This window comes from Choristoneura fumiferana, chromosome Z (genome assembly GCF_025370935.1).
Source record: "Choristoneura fumiferana chromosome Z, NRCan_CFum_1, whole genome shotgun sequence".
Classification (NCBI taxonomy): Eukaryota; Metazoa; Arthropoda; class Insecta; order Lepidoptera; family Tortricidae; genus Choristoneura; species Choristoneura fumiferana.
Genome location: NC_133472.1, coordinates 13,928,786 through 13,951,183, shown reverse-complemented (window position 1 = coordinate 13,951,183; position 22,398 = coordinate 13,928,786). Strand labels below are relative to the sequence as shown.

The following is a 22,398-nucleotide window of genomic DNA, read 5'->3' as shown; positions in this document are numbered from 1 at the left end:
GGCGGCGGTCAATGCCAGAATAAAAATAAGAACGTAAATAAACGCGCCCCAACACCGTTTAGCGCGTGTTATGATAACAGAATTTAGTAACAAGGACAATCACGGGCGTTAATAATGTTACAGGCTTAATGCGTTAAATATGTACATCAACTCTATCTTCTCGGAATTAATACCTTTCAAAACTATGTTAATTGGACACCAAAATATTGATGTTAACAAAAGCCTATAAGCTCTTCTGAGGAAGCTTATGTATAACCCCAATGTATCCAGCGTTTCACTAAAATATACCCATCAATTTTCGGATTTAACTGACATTGCCCGTCTGAAATTAATCGTCGAACACGTCATAAGTAGATAATAATAAAGCAGTATAGCCATAGCTTTATTCCTGTCCAGGGACAGGAATGCAGGCATAATTCTAGCTGAGTTAATTTAAATATTATTGCTAAACTAAATAGTGTACCTATATGTACTTTCAACTTGCCATCCAGTCAAATAAAAAATAAAAAAAAACTATTTCATATTGCTCTTTCGTACTGTGTTCTGGCGAGTATTATGATATAGAGATGTCGACATAATCACCTGAAACGATGTTTCAGAAATGGCGATACCCACACCTGGCCTATTTCCGAAATCTAAAATACATACACAATAAGTATGGGTATTAGAACTAGAGAACTTTATATTAAATTCAGTGCCAGGGTAAAATTATTACACATATTTTTAAATATTTTATTTTTTGGTAATTTACCTAATTATTTAGGAACTGTTTTTGCCGTTTTACGTACAATATTTTATCTTCAATTTTCTTTTTATAGAAATACGTAGCAACTTTCAGCGCTATCATTTCACTGTTTGTAACATAATTTATATCGCTGATACTTTTCTATAATATGATTGCAAATATATGTATATATCAACATATTTATATAAGGTGCTAACAAATTAGGTACCAATATTTTTACAGCAGATAGTACACGTGTTTAGGAGTAGACTAAAGCTTAACTTATATTTAAAGTTTATTGTTTTGATCTTATTTAACATCTCTTAAAATATTGGTGCTTAATTTGTTAGCACCTTATATAATACTAGCTTTTGCCCGCGAATTCGTCCGCGTGGAATAGTAACTTTGGCAAGTATTTTATTTATTTAGGATACCTATTTTGCCAATAATAGCACATAGAAACTTCTACGGTTTACTAAAAATAAACTACTTTAAAACATTGCTATCCATACTTCCATACTATCCATACTAATATTATAAATGCGAAAGTAACTCTGTCTGTCTGTCTGTCTGTCTGTTACGCTTTCACGCAAAAACCGCTGAACCGATTTGGATGAAATTTGGCACAGAGATAGAATAGACCTTGGGAAAAAACATAGGCTATCTTTTATCGCGAAAAAGAGGCTTTAAGGGGTTGAAATAGGGGGTGAAAGTATATATGGTGGAAATTCGTCGCTGTCGAAAATAAAACCATGAAACTTAGCATTTAGACACTTAATAAGAAATAAGTCGTTATTTTTTGAGCTTTTTTGAAAATTTGACCTGTGAGGGGATGAAATAGGTGATGAAAGTTTATATGGAAGGTCGTTATTATCGAAGATAAATCGATGAATCTTTATTAAACTTGCCATTTCGGCATGCCGAAATGCACGTGATTAAGAGATAAATAGACATTGTTCGCGCGTTTTTTTTTTAATTCTCCCTGTGAGGGGGTGAAATAGGGGATGAAAGTTTATATGGAAGATCGTCATTGTCGAAGATAAATCGATGTTTCTTTATGAAACTTGGCATTTGGGCACGTGATAAGATATAAATAGATATTTGTTCGCGCGTTTTTTAAAATTATTCCTGTGTGAGGGTGAAATAGGGGATGAAAGTTTATACGAAGGTCGACATTGTCGAAGATAAATCGATGGGTCTTAATGAAACTTGGCATTTGGGTACTTTGAAAAATAAATATTAATAGTATAGTATGGATGTATCAACTGTGTTCACAAGGAAATATTTTTACAAGCTTTTATTTAGTTTCACCTGTCCCGTTGTTTGTCTGTAATCAAATCTTGCAATAAATTCGACCAACTTCCAGTACTCGGATTGTCTTGAAATTTGGCATACTTATGAGTCGCCAGTACGCTCACCGCTGATCGCATTTTCATACAAAAGTAGTGTCGTGCTAATTTAAAAACAACACACTGAAACAAAATAATGGGAGCTGCTATTTTGATGCTTATAATTAGTTTTCGTTCATATTCAATGTAACAAAATAAAAACACATTAATTTTAAATTTTGTATGAGAAATGGAAATTCGTTTTTGTATTTTTCCGTTACATTTTATTTTAACCAAATCTTATACATATAAGCATCGTAATGGCTGCTCCCATTATAGTTGCAAAGTTGCGTTTTGATCTGTAGTGCTGCTTGTAAATTAGAACGAAAGTACGTTTGTATGGAAACGCGAGCGTACTGGGGACTCTTAAATGTAAATTGCGTGACAATACAATAATCTGGTACTGACATCCTGATAGTAGGTAATTCCAGGATCGTCTCGCAGGACGGAACTCTTCAACAGTTAATTACATCGACTTGAAAGGTAGGTATGCTAATGTAGTTTGGGTAACAATGAAACTACAGTGAACAAAAAGTAGTCAGCAAAAAAAATCTGGTATTAAAAATTATTTTTTTACCAAAAACTTATTTCTTGTTTCGTCACAAACATCGTGCACTTCATTAATGCAAGTATTAGTAGGTCTAGCTTAATATAACACTCGTAAGCGATTCAATCATTTTTAATTCATCCGAAACCAATATGGATCTGAGTCTTGTTACAGTCGCCGGCACCACCATAACTGATACAACAAATATCTGATACGACTCTATTTATGGTAGGACGTGTCAGATATTTTGGGACGCTCCGCTGTAGCAGATATGAATGCAGGTGACTGTACTAGATACTGAGATTGTTATTAAGCTCGCATACTTATGTGATATCTGCAGAAAATGAGTATCTGCCTTCATTACCGCTGGTGGCTTATAATTACTCCCCTGTGTAGGTATTGGGTACGGAAAAGTACTGACAGCTTTAATATGTATGTGTCGATATACCTACAACCTACGTAAGCTTCTACTTAACGACCTATTACTTGATTACCAATGGGTACTATAGGTATCCGGGTGCCCCTGACAATATATTTACTCAAGTAAACCTTTTTATAAGCGCAAAGGACTTAGTGTCGCGTGCCATACTTAAATAATTTTCTCCTTTTAGGTAACTAACGGCACTCAGCGGCGGGGGTACGATATGTACCTATTATACACAGCCTAACCACATAATGGTTATTTCTGTATTTACAAAGTAGATGGTACCTGTTAAATGTATTATTTTTGTCAAGTATACAAAATATTTTGTAACATGTACCATCAGTGGCGGCCCTTACATAGAAGCCCAAAAGCCGGGCTTGCCTTATAAACCGAACAACGTCCAAACGAGAAAAAAAGTTCTAATAAAATCACTTAATTTAGCGCGCTCTATTTTACGTAAAATAATAAGAATTGCATTGTACCATCAGCCAAATACTTAAGTGGTCTATCAATTTTAAAATAAGTTTCTATCAAATAAATATGTCGCTAAAGTCGAACTTTCAAGCTGACGACACTTCTATTGGCACAATTGTTTTATGACATGCAAACGATTATCAACTTTAGGGTGGTAGACCACATATTTGGCTTATGGTAAAAATTCATCATTTTTCAAATTAATCTCACTATTGCTCGAATTGAGAATACTATCAAGTATAGCAAGACTACTAGTAGTCTTGACGGATTTCACGTAGAGATGTGAATTTTATCTACTGTTACTGAAGCCGGTCTGATCCGAATGTGGCCACGTTTAACCTTAATCTAGTTGCGGAAATCTAGTATCATATTATGATTACAACGGAACTCGCCTCGTCTCTTTTCCGATTGCTACTATTACCTGGTGGGTGGTTTTTATATTATATTGGAATTTTTTGTTAGCGGTCGAGCTGTGTTGAATGAAAAACGAACACTCGATCTATTCTATATATTCTCGTTGCTCAAACTATAAGGGATAAGTCCGCCTTTGTACAAGTATCTCAAAGTTTGTCAATTGTGTTATGTTTCTTTTCTTTTGTACAATAAAGAGTTTACATACATACATACTATTGTAATAGAACAATGAAGCACTTTATGCATGGCAATCGAATGAATTCCGGCGCAAGATTTATTTGAATGGGAAAATATTTATTTTATTAACTTTTCATTGCAATGTTATTTTAGCTTGTGGTAGTTTTTAGCAGATAGTTTATTTTCCATGACAGATAGATTAATTTTTAGCGTTCCGTACCTCAGTTGGCAAACTTGGAACCCCAGTAGTATCACTTTCTTGACCGTTTTTAGGGTTCCGGAGCCAAAATGGCAAAAACGGAACCCTTATAGTTTCGCCATGTCTGTCTGTCCGTCCGTCCGCGGCATTTTTCAGAGACTATCAATACTAGAAAGCTGTAATTTTGCACGAATATATATAAACTATGCCGACAAAATGGTAAAATAAAAAATCCAAAAATATTTTTTGAGAGTACCTCCCACATGGGGATATCATGGATCCCATGGGATATCGTTGGATAGGTCTTTTAAAACCATTAGGGGGTTGCTAAAACAATTTTTCGATTCAGTAATATGTTTGCAAAATATTCAACTTTAAAGTGCACATTTTCATTAAAATCGAGCGTACCTAAGCGTTAAGTTTTCTTGAGAATAATTAGTAATATAAGAGTAAATAGCAGACAAAGGTATAAAATATACCTAAACTTGGAATATTCCGTACAAAATACGAAATCCTCTTGAAACGCTCTTGGCCGGTTTTTTTACGTTAAGCGGCCAGATAAATAAAAGAGAGACAGAGAGAGAGAGAGAGGAGGTAGATATCAAGCAGAAATTATTATCCCTTGAAGCAAGGAACCAATCAAGCGTCTAAATGAACGCAATCAAAAGTGCTTAGGAGCACAGCTCTGCTAACTCTGGATATTCATAGATACTTTAAACATCTGTGCATAACCCTCGGTGCGCGAGTCCAACTCGCACTTGATTAGTTTTTCATATCTTATTTTAATGGTTACTAAGTATATAAATATGTCTGTCTGAAGTTTGCATGTTGGGCTTGGACCAAGAAGGACAAAATAGGTAAGCTTAATGTCGTCTTATTTATGCTTCTCAGTGTGCCAATTAAAGTCTTGATCGGAGGCTCGGCAACATCTAAGTATAATCCAATTTTAGAAGCGAACTCAATCAACAAGAATGTATTAAATACTTATCACAAATATGTTTTTCGAACGCAAGCCGAAAGCCGCGCTGACCGCTCGGCGGCACTCCCTCTTCTATTTCCGTGTTAACATCCGACTTATACGTAACCATTAACATTCATAATATTTTCCCGCTGATACAATTTAAAAAACTTGCCCGTACCGTAGGCAACTCCAAGAAATGTATACGTATTCAGTTTTCATTTATTATGTGTTACTTGATCTAATGAGCTTCCGATATTTCCACGCGGGTGCATACATCATGATCATACATGAGAACTATTAAGTATGTATGGTGTGGGCCCGCAGCTAATGGCAATGCATTACTGTGCTGCGACGGCGGGCGCGTCATGGCACCTCGCCAGGCCGCAGCTATGCCTCATCCACCCTATTCACTTATTATCTACATACATGCAAAAACATTAAACAGCTTATACGTAGGTATAGGTACCTACAATAAAACCCGCCAAGTATGAATCCGATCCGAACACGATAGATTTCTATCTACCGTACCGAAAACATACGTTTCTTGTATAAGTTTTTTAGGCAGTCCAAAGGGATGAATTTAAATCCTCACGTAGAAATGGTGACATTCAATTGAATATACTCAGCTCAAACTGGGCTCCATTTGACTCAAGCGTACATGAGCCAAAGATTCTATCGAATGTATGTAACATTAAGAATAACGTTTTTATAATAAAAAATTGAAACAAAACGCATTATGGTAAAGGTACGATTGAACTATACTAAACTATCCTAAAAACAACTTAACTATATACCTATATACAATTCCCCCAAATCTTTTCCCTGCCGAAGAGTGCCCAGGCTGGCTGCATTTTCGCGTTAGATCGTGATCTCAAAAAAAAACGTTGTATTTGTAGGTAACAAACAATAGATAAATCTCATTTCAAATTCAATTCATTCCCAGTCGAGTTCACTCACCAATTACTTTAATTTAGTATAAAAGTGAAACCTACACATACGTGGTAATAATTTATATCAATTGCACCAGTTTCAGAAAATGGACGTAGGTACCTATCTTATCGAAATTTACCAACCTACATCGTCATTATGTTTATCGCTAGATAAAAGCTCAAAATTTGTTTGTGTACGTTTATTACAATCATTAATATGGCAGTACAAAGCAAAGCGAATAAACATTAAATTCAACATGCTAATGTGTTAAATTTCCAACAACATCGGACATACAAAAGTAGATACTATCTACTTTGAGAAATCTGAATAGAAGTCCATTCTGTAACATACTAACTGGAGCCAAGTATGCATTTTCAAAAGCAACGTTATATGAATTGAACGGAAAATCCATGGCTAAACGCCAAACCTACGCGGCAAGACTTAATGTGGTGTGAACTTTTGACGGTGCCAAATGAACTCTAGAAATCCTATCAATAAAATCAATGAATACCTAAATATTCGGAGTTCAAATTCTAAAGGGGCAGAGCTAATGATGTGCCAATCCCGGGAATATTTTCCAGGCGGAAAAATTACAGTCAATGTTGAAGGCATTATTGCCGGATGCATTATTCTTCAGCATTTAATATAATAGTCTATTCTATACTTCGATTCTACGGCAGGCGAAAAAACTTACTATGGTCAACCTTTCGCAAGTATCTCTCAACGTCATTCTAAAACAAGATACAACAAGTTTCATTGTCTTGAGTGACCACTAACAACGAAAACAGCCCATACTTTAAAAGTTTATACCTACTAGGAGCAAATGATAAAAAAGTGCATCCGACAAAATATATACTTTTTCAATGTTCGTTTTTTGGCCTGCCGTAGAAACAGTAGCTATAGCAAACAGATTGAGTTTAACTGATTAGACTGATTTTAACTTTTAAGTATTTAATGTGGTTTTTAGTAAGTTTAAAAAAAATAAAAAATAGCTATTTTCGAACTTTAGTTTAGAATTTCTTGCATTAGTCAAGTATAAAGCCTGATTTTTAGGGTTCCGGAGCCAAAATGGCAAAAACGGAACCCTTTTAGTTTCGCCATGTCTGTCTGTCTGTCCGTCCGCGGCTTTGCTCAGGGACTATCAATGCTAGAAAGCTGTAATTTTGCACGGATATATATGTATATAAACTATGCCGACAAAATGGTACTTACAATAAAAAAATCAAAAAAAAATGTATTAGGTTACCTCTCATAGACGTAAAGTGGGGGTGATTTTTTTTTCTCATCCAACCCTATAGTGTGGGGTATCGTTGATTCAGTGATGTGTTTACGAAATATTCAACTTTAAAGTGCAAATTTTCATTAAAATCGAGAACCATCCACTGTGGATGCGGAAAGCACAAGGCCGGTCTGAGTGAAGAGCCTTGGGGGTGGCCTATGTCCAGCAGTGGACGTCTTTCGGCTGACATGATGATGATAATGAACCATGTAAGTAAGTGCTAGCTGAAGCTGAATGGAAGTCGAGTTAAATAGCAGAGGCATGCCATAACTTGACCTTTTACTTTCGTAAAAGGTTAGACATGAAAAAGATAGGTACCTACATTGAACAAGTAACAAACTTGCGTGTCATGTAAGCTGGCTGAATGACTCTCACCGCCCACAATGCACGTTCGACCTGCCAAGCTTATAGCTTACGTGCACCTAAATATGCTAATGTTACTAAAGTAAGACCAAATGTTATACTTAACAAGTCCTGGCAGCGTCATGTTTTTGTACTTGTCTACGTCTGTGGTTACGCTAACAACGCTCCGACTAATCATAAAGTGTCCTTATAAACACGCAGTATTTATTCCAATTACGGAGAGCAAAGCTAAAACAGTTACCCTTAGTGAAAGTTTTCGGTTACATAATAAGTCTCGATCGCGTTCGCGTTAAAATCTCTCGTCACGAGTTTGTAAAAACCTTGCCAGCCGTGTATCATACGACGTTTTTCAATACATTTGTGAGAAAATAGGCAATAAATATCACAAAATTGGAAAATAAAAACAAAACAACGCAAAGTTTTACAAAAATGGCACGTCCGTAATGCACATGCGTAAGTTTTGTTTTTAATTAGGTTAACTAAAATTATCAGGCAAAGGTTCAACGCGTTCAGCCACTGCGATTTTTGCGAATAAATAAAAGGTACAATCAATTTTGCAAATTCCTTACTTAGTTTTATATATTTTAGACATTTATCTACGTACAAATCGATATTTTTTTATTTTTGTCATTTAAAACTCTTTTCTTGTAAACTTTTAAAATGGAGAATTAAAAAAACTGTAATAAAATCGCACTAGTGCGGTAATAGTACATTGTGTCTTAAAGGCGGTAAACAAGGAATTACGAACGAGAGTCTATTAGAAGCCCGAAGTCGAAGACTGAGGACTTTAATGAGTCGATATTCGTAATTCTAGTACCGCCCGTGCGACATACAATGTTTTTCGTCACATTTGCGAGTAAAATTTTATATTTCTAAAAGAAAAAATATAATTGTTCCAAATATTGGCGATACCTTAGGCTGCGCTCTTGGTAGTGTATAACTGTGGCCGCTATAACTACAAATACTAAAAACAGTATAAAATAAATATTCAAGGGGGCCCCTATACAACAAACGTGAATTTATTGCTGTTTTTGCTTGATATTAATAACGGCATTAGGTAGATGCTTGAAATATTCACAGAATATTTAGTTGTATAACTACTTCAAAAATAAAGAATTAAATTAAAGTAAAATAAATATTAAAAGGGGGCTCCCATACAACAAACTTGATTGTTGTCGTTTTTTTGCTAATGTCTAATATTGTATGATAATGATAATGGTACGGAACCTTTCGTGCGCGAGTCCGACTCGCGCTTGGCCGGTTTTTTTATATTAACGTCTGTGAAAATAGAATTTCGAAACCGTAAAATGGAACTGTATGGATTTATTTTAGATAGCTTTCAGAGTCCATGTCAGTCTTAATAAATCTAGCTAAATCAAAAGAGTGAAATGATATTTAGGTATATAATGCGTTGGCGTAGGTATACAACAGCCAACCGCCCACCCTCGCAGGAGTAACGAGGCAGCGGCAGCGCGAGGAATCATGGATGCTTGAATAAATAACATCCCGGGACTCTCTACGTGCCAAGTTTATCTATCTTTCACAAAATTCGTATTTAGTGAATAAGCAGTGAGCAAGGCAACCAATTTGGTTCAATAACGTAATGTATTGCATAATGAATATAATTTTTTGGGGGTACAACCACATTTAAAGAGACCAATCGACTGCTACTAAAATAATCGCATTTGTGAAAATGTATTCCGTATTCTGTACTTAATATATCTTTATTCAATTTAGGCTTTAACAAGCACTTTTGAATGTCAAAAAAAAATCTACCACCGAAACTCAACTGAAGAAACTCAACGAGGAACTTATACGTATTTTTTTTAAACAATTTTACAATATTATTAAATGATATCTATCTATACATCACAAGTATGCCTACTTAACACAACTTCATTTATAACACAGTAGATTCGCTATTTGAACTAAGGGGTCACCAATGCGGATCGGAATTATTTCCAAATATCCCTCTTATTATAATCATTAAATACGCCTTAGATATTAATGTCTGCTTGACAATAGATTTAAATTTATGTATCCGTTTCATTGGAGATATTTTTTGGAATTTTATTATAAAAACGTATGCAATTTCCCAGAAACATCTTTTTGGTTTTAGCCAGTCTATAAGTAAAATATATACAAGGTGTTAATTAAATAGGTAACTCAAAACCTGAAAGGAGTTTGTTCAGAATCGACAGGAGGATTGATTACAATATACTTTATAGGTGAAAAACTTATGTAATTGACGAGGCCGTATTGCCTAACGTTTCTGACACTCGCGATCGCAATCAAATGTCAGTTTTTGTACGCGAAATTTGTCATTTGATTGCGATCACGAGCGTCAGAAACGTTAGGCACAACACGGCCTCAGGTTTTAAGTTTTTCACCTATAAACCAGATTGCTTTTTTAATCCCTTTTTTTACTGTTTTTAGTCTAAAATTTTACAAATGTAATAATGCCAATCAAATAACTAAGTGAGGTTGCATAATATTTAAATAATTTAATACTGGCCGTTTTTCTGGCAGTGTTGATAAGGAAAACGTAGAAGCGCAATTGACAAGTACAATTTCGAATGTAGGAGAAGAAATCAAGTAGAATACGGTATTTGACAACTCCTGATTTTGCCATATCTCAATATTATTATGAAAATATAGATAAACAGATAGTGTTTAGCGAAGAGAAAATTTAAATCGGTTGAAAATTGGATTTATAGTGATTTTTTTGAAAAATCTATATACCTGTCTCTTTCTCAAACGCTTTTTTCTATGCAGCAAGTATGGCGGTACTGGCGTGTAACGTCACATGCCAGTATGTCTTTCTCTGTCTAATCTTGAATTTAAAACCTTTAAAAGCTTAATAATTGTAAAGCTTAAAAATTGTTATTCTATTCGATAACAAGCATTGTGTAGATTTAATTTATAAAACATATACTAAATAGTCAAATACCGTATTACTTACATCTTAGGTATTGCTGACTTAGCAAAACATAGGAATGTTTTTATATATTTAAGGCATTTTATGCATTAAATTAAACTAATATTCAAAGGAAATTAAAAAAAGACAGTTGGAGTGTTAAGCTTTTCATTTTAATAATTGTCTCTAATATAATATGTACCGTTCCTTTCGAAAATTAGAACATTTAAACATTAACATACCTACCTATCAGGAGAGACCATTGTCCATAATTATTGGATAGTGGTAAATACACTACACTGCTATCAAGCAACATGTCACGAACATCAGACATCAGCATTTATTATCGCAATGACAAATGTGTGGATCGACGTGCTTTGCTATTGCGTGATTGACGATATTTTGTGAAGTTTATGTAGATTTAAGAAGCCATACTGTATGAGTATTTCCTTTATCAACATGACTTAAAACCATTGAACTATTCAACCAGCAACAAAAAAATAACGAGGAACATATTTTTTATATTATTATTTTTCGAATTCGGATCGAATTTCAATAGTAAATTGTTGTAGAGGCTGGAAAGTAAGCAATAGATGTACGAGATTGTGTAGTTAGTTTGAAGACTGACCTAAAGGGGAGGCCATCGATAATACAATTTCATCTATTAAACTTTTGGCTGAGACTAAACATTGTGCTTTTCATTTCACGACCACTGCGAGGAAATTAAAAAAACTATATAACAAAACAAACAATAACCATCCAAAGACTGCGTTACTCCCGCCAATTTTAGTTTCACTTTTGTGTCAATTTTTTTTTAACGAGTCCGTTCTTAGTTGCCCGTCGCCAGTAGCCAAAACGTCGTATTTATAAAAAATAAAAACGGCAGCGGCTGCGGCAGCAAGTCGAACATGACGAGAATGTATGCTCACGCACTGAGCAGCCTGGCTGTTCAGCCAGCAGGGCTACTACGAAACTCGAAGTTCGTATCGTGCGGTCCCTCTGACACTTATACTATTTAATACGAGAGCGAGAGGGACGATACGATACGAACTTCGAGTTTCGAGTTTTGTAGAAGCCCTGCAGTGCAGTGCCGGGCGCTGCAGACTTAAAAAGTGAATGATGTACAATCTTTTCAAACTTAAAAAAAATTAAAGCATTTTGTGCACATTATGCGTTTTTTTAAACACCTCATAAAAGTCATAAATGACACATTCTCATCGGTCAATTTATTACCACATGCAGCAGACGATTACTTTTATTGGTCCAATTGTCGTTTCAGCACGCTGTGAAAATTATTGTTTGCAAGCAAGACAGGAACGTAAAAAAAACCTCACGATACTAACGCCGTCTAGTGATATTCCACCTGTCTTTGATTCTTCGATTCTTTGATTGAAGTTCATTTTATGAGCTGTCAAAACACGGTTCTCCCATAGATTTTGTATGGTAATAAAAGTTATTCATGATGAAGTCACGTTTTTGCCAAATGCTGTGGAGCATTAACTTTTTAAGCCTGCTGCGCACGGCACTGCACTTGGCTGAACAGCCAGGCTGCTCCTTCGAGCACACATCCTCGTCATGTTCGACTTTCCGCCGCAATCACTGTCGTTTTTATTTCTTAAATACGTGGTTTTGGCTATGGCCACTAAGAACGGACTCGTTTAAAAAAATACACAAAAGTAAACTAAAATCGGTGGGAGCAACTTGGATTGTTATTGTTTGTTTTGTGATAAATGTTTTTTTTAATTCGTCGCAGTGGTCGTGAAATGAAAAGCACAATATCGAAAATAGAAACTGAGACATAGATGCACAAAAAAACCAGAAAAAGAGACCAGCGCTGAGAATCGAACCCAGGTTTTCAGCAATCCATGCTGCATGCTATACCCCTACACCACCGCTGGACGAGTCTAGACACAAATTTCTCCTATGCACACATATCTCAGGTTGCTTTTTTTTCCCCTACTACGCTACTTAAGCAGCAGCACTAGTGGCATCTAGCGCTGGTCTATTTTTCTGGTTTTTCCGTGCATCCATGTCTCAGTTTGTATTTTCGATGTGGTTTTCACCAAACAAACCAATCATGGAAAGCACAACGTTTACTCTCGGCGAACGTGTAATAGGTGAACTCGTATTCTTCTTCTTCTTCTCCTTCTTAACAGGGTAATTACATTCCCTGAATATGGCAAATGAACTCGTATTATCGAAGCAAGACCAAGACCTCATGATACTAACGCCATCTACCGATATTTCGCCTTCATTACCTCTATTTAGCCCTCATTGGTAGCGTTACCATCCCAATCCAATCAAGTGACTAAATTTGCATGACTGACTTTTTTATTTTATTTGTTTCTACGGACCTGCACTATTTAGGTAGGTACTTGTGTAAGAGTAGAGAGAAGACCAAAACCACCACCCACACCACCATCACCACGTTAACCCATTAAGACGACTGACTGGAAGAAGTTCCATTGTGACACAAAATTACCCTTTAATTAATTCGTGTTTCTTGTGACATAGCTTTCATACTAATTTTAAATTTAAATTTAAGTTAGTGTCTAAATTTTGAAATTCACCCAAAACCGAGGGATCGACCAGAGGCCGTATTGCCTAACGTTTCTGATGCTCGCGAACACAATCAAATGACAGTTTTTGTATGGGAAACCAAGAGTGCCAGAAACGTTAGGCAATATGGTCTCTGAGGCCGTATTACCAACGTTTCTGACCCTCGCGATCACAATCAAATAACAGATTATCGCGTAAAAAAACTGTCATTGATTGCGATCGCGAGCATCAGAAACGTTAGGCAATATGGTCTCTGAGGCCGTATTACCAACGTTTCTGACGCTCGCGATCACAATCAAATAACAGATTTCGCGTACAAAAACTGTCATTGATTGCGATCGCGAGCATCAGAAACGTTAGGCAATATGGTCTCTGAGGCCGTATTACCAACGTTTCTACGCTCGCGATCGCAATCAATTAACAGATTTCGCTTACAAAAACTGTCATTGATTGCGATCGCGAGCATCAGAAACGTTAGGCAATATGGTCTCTGAGGCCGTATTACCAACGTTTCTGACGCTCGCGATCGCAATCAAATAACAGATGTCGCTTACAAAAACTGTCATTGATTGCGATCGCGAGCATCAGAAACGTTAGGCAATATGGTCTCTAAGGCCGTATTACCAACGTTTCTGACGCTCGCGATCGCAATCAAATAACAGATTTCGCTTACAAAAACTGTCATTGATTGCGATCGCGAGCATCAGTTAGAAACGTTAGGCAATATGGTCTCTGAGGCCGTATTACCTACCAACGTTTCTGACGCTCGCGATCGCAATCAAATAACAGATTTCCCATACAAAAACTGTCATTGATTGCGATCGCAAGCATCAGAAACGTTAGGCAATACGGCCTCTGGTCTAACCTATCAAACCATAAATCAAACGACACACGCGTGTATGATATTAATTAACAACTATCAAGATGTCGGAAATCACGAGGTCGGTAAATTACGGTTCTAGTTAAACAGCTGTAACAAGTGTAGGCTACTATTATGTATGTAGTCGACAGAAGAAGCGGGTAACTATTGATTATCACATTAGTCGGCTGGCGGTGTTGATAATGAGGTTCATGTTTCGGGATAGGTATCATCATGTACTATCTATCGCTTCATTAAATATCACCAAAAATCCCTTTACTGGGATCGTAAGTCCCGGCCCGCCCCCGGGGCGAACTTAAGTTTCCAACAAGCACAAAACAGCCTCGCTACGGCCGTTTGTTTTCCATTGTTGTCCCTATCATAAATTCTTAACGGTGAACATCGACAAAAAGTAGATAATAAATTATTTGTTAAATTTAACGAAGTAGCAGTCTATTCTGTGGTAGTAGCAAGATATCATCAACCTTAGATGGTATAAATTGCTATCGACTCTATGAGTACCTACTTATACTGGAAGTTATCGGGTTTCTCAGTAAAATATATTTATTTCCAAGCCCAGTTTTACTTTTCGGTTTCATTTTTATTAATATACCAATCCGCAAAAAAGGACCCAAACGAACAGAAATATTTGTCTTTTTAGGGTTCCGTAGCCAAAATGGTAAAAAGGGAACCCTTATAGTTTCGCCATGTCTGTCTGTCTGTCCGTCCGTGGCTTTGCTCAGAGACTATATTTGCTAGAAAGCTGTAATATATATATTGTACCAACTTTCCGACAAAATGGTAAAAAAAGAAAATATATTTTAGGGTACCTCCCATACGTAAAGTGGGGGTGTTTTTTTTTCTCGTCTAACCTCGGTTCGCGAACCAAATTTGGGTCGCGGGTGGTATTGGGATGGGTCGCAGAGACTCTCTGATAAAAGCCTCGAAAAAAATATTTGTTGTTATTTTTTAATATTTTCCTTTGACGTAAATTTTTGCGGTATTTGCGGGCTACAAATATATTAAGCCGTCCGTCGTCAGCCAAAAAGACTAAGAACCGCTGCCCTATAGTGTGGGGAATTTTTGGACAGGTCTTTAAAAATCTTGGGGGGGGGGGGTGAAGACGATTTTTAGATGCAGTGATGTGTTTGCGAAATAATCAACTTTGCAGTGTACATTTTCATTAAAATCGTGCGTCCCCCTCCCTCTTCTAAAAGCTAAACTGTAATTTTGAAAGATTAGGTAGAAAAAAATCATGACTAGTAAGTATATAAAATTTACAAGAAAAACTATAACGGCTAAGTTTGCCTGAGAACTATGAGTAGTTTAAGAGTAAATAGTAGCCTAAGGTATAAAATATACCTAAACTTGGAAGATTCCGCACAAAATACAAAATCGTTAGAAAACATTACTTGATTTTTTCTTAACGGCAACGGAATCCTATCTTGGGCATGTCTGACACGCTCTTGGCCGGTTTTCTATTGTATATCTTAAAAAACCTTGCATATTATGTATCTGAAAATAAATAAATAACCTGTACTAATATGTTTTCTGGTACAATTAGTATATTAATAATTATGATGACTGAATGGTACGTTTTAACTTCGTGGATTTACGGAAAGTTAGATTGCGTTCATATTCTTGTTTAATTATTACAGGTGTAAAGAGATTATAGAGTAATCATATAAACCAAAAACCAGCCAAGAGCGTGTCGGACACGTCCGAAATAGGGTTGACATAAAATTAAGTAATATGTTCTAAGGATTTCGTATTTTATACGGAACCTTCCATAGTTTAGGTATATTTTATAGCTTACTCTGAAACTACTAATAATTCTCAAGCAAACTTAACCGTTATAGTTTTCCTTGAAAGTTTGATATACTTACTACCATCCTGAATTTTTTCATATTTTTCCACCACACACTAGTTTAGATTTTAGAGGGGGGGGACGCTCGATTTTAATGAAAATTTGCACTTTAAAGTTGAATATTTCGCTAACAAGTCGCTGAATCGAAACATCGTTTTAGCAAACCCCTAATTGTTTTTAAAGACCTATCGAACGATACCCCACACTATAGGGTTGGATGAGAAAAAAAACTCACCCCCACTTTACGTCTATGGGAGGTAACCTAATAAAAATGTTATTTTATTTTTTTATTATACCATTTTGTCGTCATAGTTTACATATATATCCGTGCAAAACTACAGCTTTCTAGCATTGATAGTCCCTGAGCAAAGCCGCAGACGGACGGACAGACAGACAGACAGACATGGCGAAACTATAAGGGTTCCGTTTTTTCCAATTTGGCTCCGGAACCCTAAAAACCATTTCTAAGTACTCGGTCAACGTATCTACTCGTAATATGCTTCCTGTCTTTAAAGAGTTCATGTCAAGAATCTTCCAAAGTCTCTCTAGTCACTTACTACCTTACGGCCAAAAAATTTTAACTCAATGCTAATATACTCAGCGGCACAAAATTGTACTCTACATACAAAATTACCTATTTTTGCACACATTTAAGGGCCAGATTTTTTGCCGCTCAGTATGTATGGTATGCTCATGCAGTATGGTGAACTTAAATTATATTTCGGAAACGTAGCTTATCCACGCCCAAAAATCTTTCATTTTACATAACATCTTTTCAACCGCAACAATATGAAAATGAAAACCTTCCATACTTATTAAATAACAAATTATACTCAATTTCGATTTACATAGGTGCTACTAGATACATATGTTCCTTCATGAATTTAAATACAAGACACCTTTTTACACTACTCATAAGTAACGATTTTAATTTGATGAAAAGCATACTTAGAAGTACATAAGTAGATAAATAATTCTGAAATAAAAATATTTGCAGACACTTAAAATATATGCAAAAAATATTGCGAACTTACAATAAAATTAATCGTAAGCACAAATACAATTCAATCAAAGTGATTTACTTAATAATAAATGCATTACCCTGTAGCATGACGTAGACGTGGCGCCGCCCAATTTATTCGTCAAACACGAGTATTGTGCCACATAACATGTTATTAAAGTCACACTTTGAATAGAATCGTCCAACTGGTCAATTGCTGCGGAGTCAAGCTGAATCAGAGGGGCGGTTTTCGCAGATCGTCGGCGTAGTGATCGCGGGCACGCATAAGTGCACGTGCGATGCCGTTCGCGTGAATAACTGGAGTGCTGTGTATGCAGTTTTCCGCTCGGCAATGTGGCAACTGGCAAGCTAACGCGAGCCGTTGCCGGCGCGTCGCCGTGGTCGTGGCGCTGCGGGCGCGGGCCCTACGGGGGGGCGCGGGCGAGGGCGGCGAGCGGCGGCGGCGTGCGCGTCTTGCCTCTCGGCGGACTCGACTGTAGGTGTAGGGCTTCTGTGGCGCTAGGGCGGCGCGCCCACGCTCGATACTGCCGCCTTCCTTCACCCTCCCACGTTGCAACAACATTATTATAACAAATACAGTTTTTAACACACTCGAGACTATTATTGGAAAGGCAAATATGTACATCAATCGACTACAATAAGTAAAATTTAAGTCGCGTGTTAAAGGCTATTCACACGCTTTGCTTGGATTCTTCAATCAATTTTTCCTGTACGTCTTTTACACACAGTACCTACAACCGTTAAGACTTATTTTATGAAAATACTACATTTAATTATCTATATTTTATTTTGCACTGAACAAATAATAATGGTTCACGGATGTAACTAAATTAAGATCTCTGATAAAAAAGGTACCTACACTAACTGTAGGTCACAAATTTTCATCCAGAACGTTACACGGTATTTGAAGTACAAAGCCTGAATTTGCCATATCTAGAATATTGAAAATATGTAGATAGCTAATACTAATTGAAAATGGAATTTAGGGTGTTATTTTCAAATTATAATATTTGACTCTTTCTACAATGCTTTTCTCTATGCAGTAGGTATGGCGCTACTTGCGAGTGACGTCACTCACTGTTAATTTTTAATTATTTTTTCCATTTTTAGGGTTCCGGAGCCAAAATAGCAAAAACGGAACCCTTATAGTTTCGTCAAGTCCGTCTGTCTGTCCGTCCGCGTATGTCACAGGCATTTTACTCGAAAACTACAAGATGTATATCAATGAAAATTGGAGTGCAGATGTCTTGTCAAAGCCGCTATTTAGTTTTGTTAAAAAAAAAATACTTGCATCAACGTGTGACACATATTTCGACAGCTCTTTTGAAAAGATAGTAAGATTTCTCAAAAACTTTTTGATTAAGTGAAGATTTCCGGAAATAATCGCTCCCATTGTAGCAAAAATTGTGTCCCCCCCCCCCCCCTCCCTACCTTGTAAACCGTTTGTCCAAAAAATATGGGAAGGTAATGCTTAATAAATTATTTCAACGCAAATTGGTTTCAACATGATCGGATATACCGTTTTTGAGTTATTTCCGAAAAACTGCGCTTCTCAACAAAAGGACGTAAGTGCCGTGAAGATACACTCTTTTTCTGGTAATAGATTTTAAGACTGTAGTAAGTGTTTTCATTATGTTATAACGCACATAATATGTATTACTTGATTTTTTTCGTAATGGCTACGGAACCCTATCTTGGGCGTGTCCGACACGCTCTTGGCCGGTATTTAATTATTTTTCACTTATGAAATTGTTTTTCCATTCTATTGTCATTGTCAGCTTTGATTGAAAAATAGTCAAATACCGTATTGTAACACTTTTAGTACCTTACCTACTTATATAATTTTATTATGACTTTTATCTTTTGAATTAAGCTTTACGGTCCTTAACATGAAAGTATTAACTGTTTACTGTAGCAAAATACGAAATCGCGTGCTGATACGATTGAAAATTGTTTTGAATTTATTTATGAGTAGCATGTTGACAGGTTGTATTTCCTTATAACAGACACGAGCTTTGCATTTCCATGCCGAAGTAGATTAAAAATATCTTAAAAATATTTTTGTAATGGAAAATAGTTCTGTTATACTTTCTTTCTTTTTATATGTTGTGCGATATCGTTGTATAGGTATTTGAAAATGAATAGGGGTTTGCAAAAACCATTTTTGATAAAGTGAATATTTTCGGAAACACTTCAATATTTCAAAATATGAAAACATCACGAAAGTTAAGCTTAATATAAAAAATCTAGGAAAATTATTTGCAACTTAATCAGTTGATCAGTTTTTAAGTTTTTGTAAAAAATATTTCTAAGGTAAAGTCAAGTTAAGGCAAGGTTGGGAACTACGGAACCCTACTCGCATGTATAGCATAGCATAGCATGGCCCGCCCCGCATGCTCTTGACTGGTTTTTTAAACTAGCTTTTTCTCGCAACTTCGCGTAGGTAGTAAAATTATTGATTGTAGTTTTAAGTAGATAGTTGATACCTAAGGACACATTGGCTATTCTACTTAATTGAAACAAAAAACTGGCAAAGTGTGTGTCGAGACTTTTAATCGAAAATAATAAATCACTTTTATTCCCTAGACCGTGCAATGGGAACATCAAAAATCACTTCTTAGTACACCTCTACGACGGTCAATTAATATGGTGGCAAACAAATCTCTAACTCCGCCCAATGGTTTAGGTGTACGCTGTCTGTCAGTCATTCAGTAACGTTAGTCGTTTATAGCTTTTGTCTGCGATTTCACCCGCGTACCTATAATCAGACTTTGACTGAAGCTTTCTTCCCGCTTTCATCGAATAAAATAAAAATTCGGCCAATTGCGACTCAGACTCACACCACACACGAAGGATGTAGGGAAAAAAACACGTTTGTATGGAAACTAACTTTTTTTAAACTTATTACTACCATTATTTTCTTAAAATCTCGTTTATTCATATATTTGTGAGAGTAGACAGGTATAAACTGATATTCATCATCAGCATCATTGCTGTCAGTTTAAATAATCTTCTAAGGCAGCATATGCCTTATCCCGTGAGAATTTCAGAAAACTCTTGAAGATAATTTTTAGCTTTTTAACATCGCATGCAGTGTAGTGCTGTGCCCATTGTATAAGTTTTCGGTTACAAAATACGTCACGATCGCGTACGCGTTAAAATCTCAATGTGTATGGAAACACGAACATCGCAAACAATCCGCTAGAGGCGCTCTTTGTGTTTCCATATAAATTGAGATTTTAACGCGAACGCGATTGAGACGTATTTTGTAACCGAAAAATTACACTATGGGCACTGGATGACGGTAGCAAAATTCCATCCCCCTTACGCGAAACGTCTCGGCCTCGACTACGCGCGACCTGCGGCGCGGCGAGTTTTCTCGACATAAAGTTTTCAGAAGTTTCTTTTCATGAACGTTAACAATTACTTTGCTCACCTGCGACCTTATGATAGCTACGAAATAATTTTAACCTCATGATAATTTCAAATCACCCTTGTCGAGGACACAATAGAGCGGCTGGGCAAAGTAATTGTTTTTTCACCTCACTAGCTCGAAAAAGCTGTCTTTATCCTTCGAAATCTGCGTGGAAAGTCGCTTTTTCTCCTCTTGGCTGGAAAGAGTTTTTGAAATTCGAACGTTATCGTGAACGGGTGCCGCCTTGAAAATACATATCGACCACTTACTTTCACAACCTCGTATCTGGCCACAATATTGCTTTAGAATCATCTTTACGGTAAGTACGATAGTGTGTTGATTTGTTGTATACATTTCGGGTAGATACGAGGTTGAGGAAGTAAGCGTTGAATATTGACGTGTTCACAAAGAAAATTCTTCATACATTGTTGAATTAATATTTAAATCTGTTCATTAATCTGTTATTTTGTTCTTATTACTAAACATTTATTTAGTAATAATAAAGCTCATTTCAGTTTTCTGAAATTATTCCAAATGCGTCTATAATTACAAAAAAAATACAGAACACACAGCACAGGAAGAAAATAGGATATCAAATGATGAAAAGAGATTCGGAAACACACCCGAGAAAAAAATGCACAATGACACGTTCTGAAACGTGGTTTGTCATTATTTCATCAATATAAATGCGTTAGTGTTTTCATTCTTGTTATTAGATAAGTATTGTTGTTATTAATAATACCTAATAAAAAATAGATAACATTTATTTACATTTTGTTCTATTGCATAAGTTTTTTCGTGTTTATTCACAAATAATAAAGACAAATAGGTAGATAGATAATTATGTGGTTAAATTCAGAACGCGCCGACCGGAGGGAAAAACTTCACACTGTTATTACCTACCAATTCTAGTACCTAATAATTATTTTAATTTTAAGTAGGTTTAGCTACTTGCATAATTTAATGTAAAAATTACCGGTTAACTCACTTATCAACGTCCAACCCAAACCCTGGATCTAGAAAGCTGAACTTATACTCGGACTTTGAAATTCACTCTTATTATGGAGACAAGAACGTGGATGTATTTTATATTTCCATGGGATGAGAATTCTGCGATTTAGAAGAAGCCATTGGCATAAGCTAGCTAGCATAACCTGAAACTGATTTATAAGAGTGTTCAATTTATTTTCTTCCATCTACATTTTTCTCGCTGTCGTGAGGTGAAAAATTGTGTGTTTCGCTCGGCTGTAAAGTTGTTTAGCATCTCGTGCCTTTGAAACCCTCGACTACGCTCAGGCTTCTTCTTTTGAACCTCTCGCTTCGCTCGTGGTTCAATCCTAGAATCCTTCGCTGGCTCGGCTTTCAATATAAGCACTTGTGCCAAACAGTTACTTTCCAGCCTTGCATAACAAATAACTATAGTTATTTTAGTTTACCTAGTATACTGACCTCCTCAAAGTAACGCCTGATTCTCAGGCCTGATTCAACAAATTGTTTCTTTTCATTGCGTGTGCTGCCATGTAACTCCTGTCCTGGGTGACCGACGTCTAAGCCGGAGAAAATAAAACGTTTTCTGCACCGCCGAACGCGGTACACTGAGAAAAAAATCTCGTTCACGAAACCAGAAAATTGTATTGTAAACGAGAAAATCTATTAAATTCTGGGACAATTGTTCACATAGTTAAACTAACTAAACAGTTCGGTTTTAAATGTTGTTTCTGAATGGATGAATGAGTTGTAAAAAAAACAGACTTCTTGTGTAGATGAATTAAACAGAACAGTGTTTAGTGGGGATTAATTTTAAGGTATTTGCAGAGTACCAAAAACTTTAGCTTGAGATATGTTAAAGATGATGAGGATCTGACAGGTTATGTTGATGC

General features: G+C 36.2%; 2 protein-coding genes across 6 annotated transcripts in view; one reads left to right on the top strand and one right to left on the bottom strand.

Annotated features, from left to right (window-relative positions):
- LOC141428292 (uncharacterized) overlaps window positions 1-17,561 on the bottom strand; it is a 74,968-nt gene extending 57,407 nt beyond the window's left edge. For all 4 annotated transcript variants that reach the window (XM_074088217.1, XM_074088236.1, XM_074088208.1 and 1 more), the window contains exon 1: window positions 17,184-17,561. The gene's annotated coding sequence lies outside the window, so the exon portion shown is untranslated. The remainder of the gene's footprint in view (window positions 1-17,183) is intronic.
- The window catches only part of LOC141428284 (uncharacterized), a 155,422-nt gene that overhangs the window by 96,954 nt on the left and 36,070 nt on the right, over window positions 1-22,398 (top strand). The gene's annotated exons all lie outside the window — the stretch shown is intronic.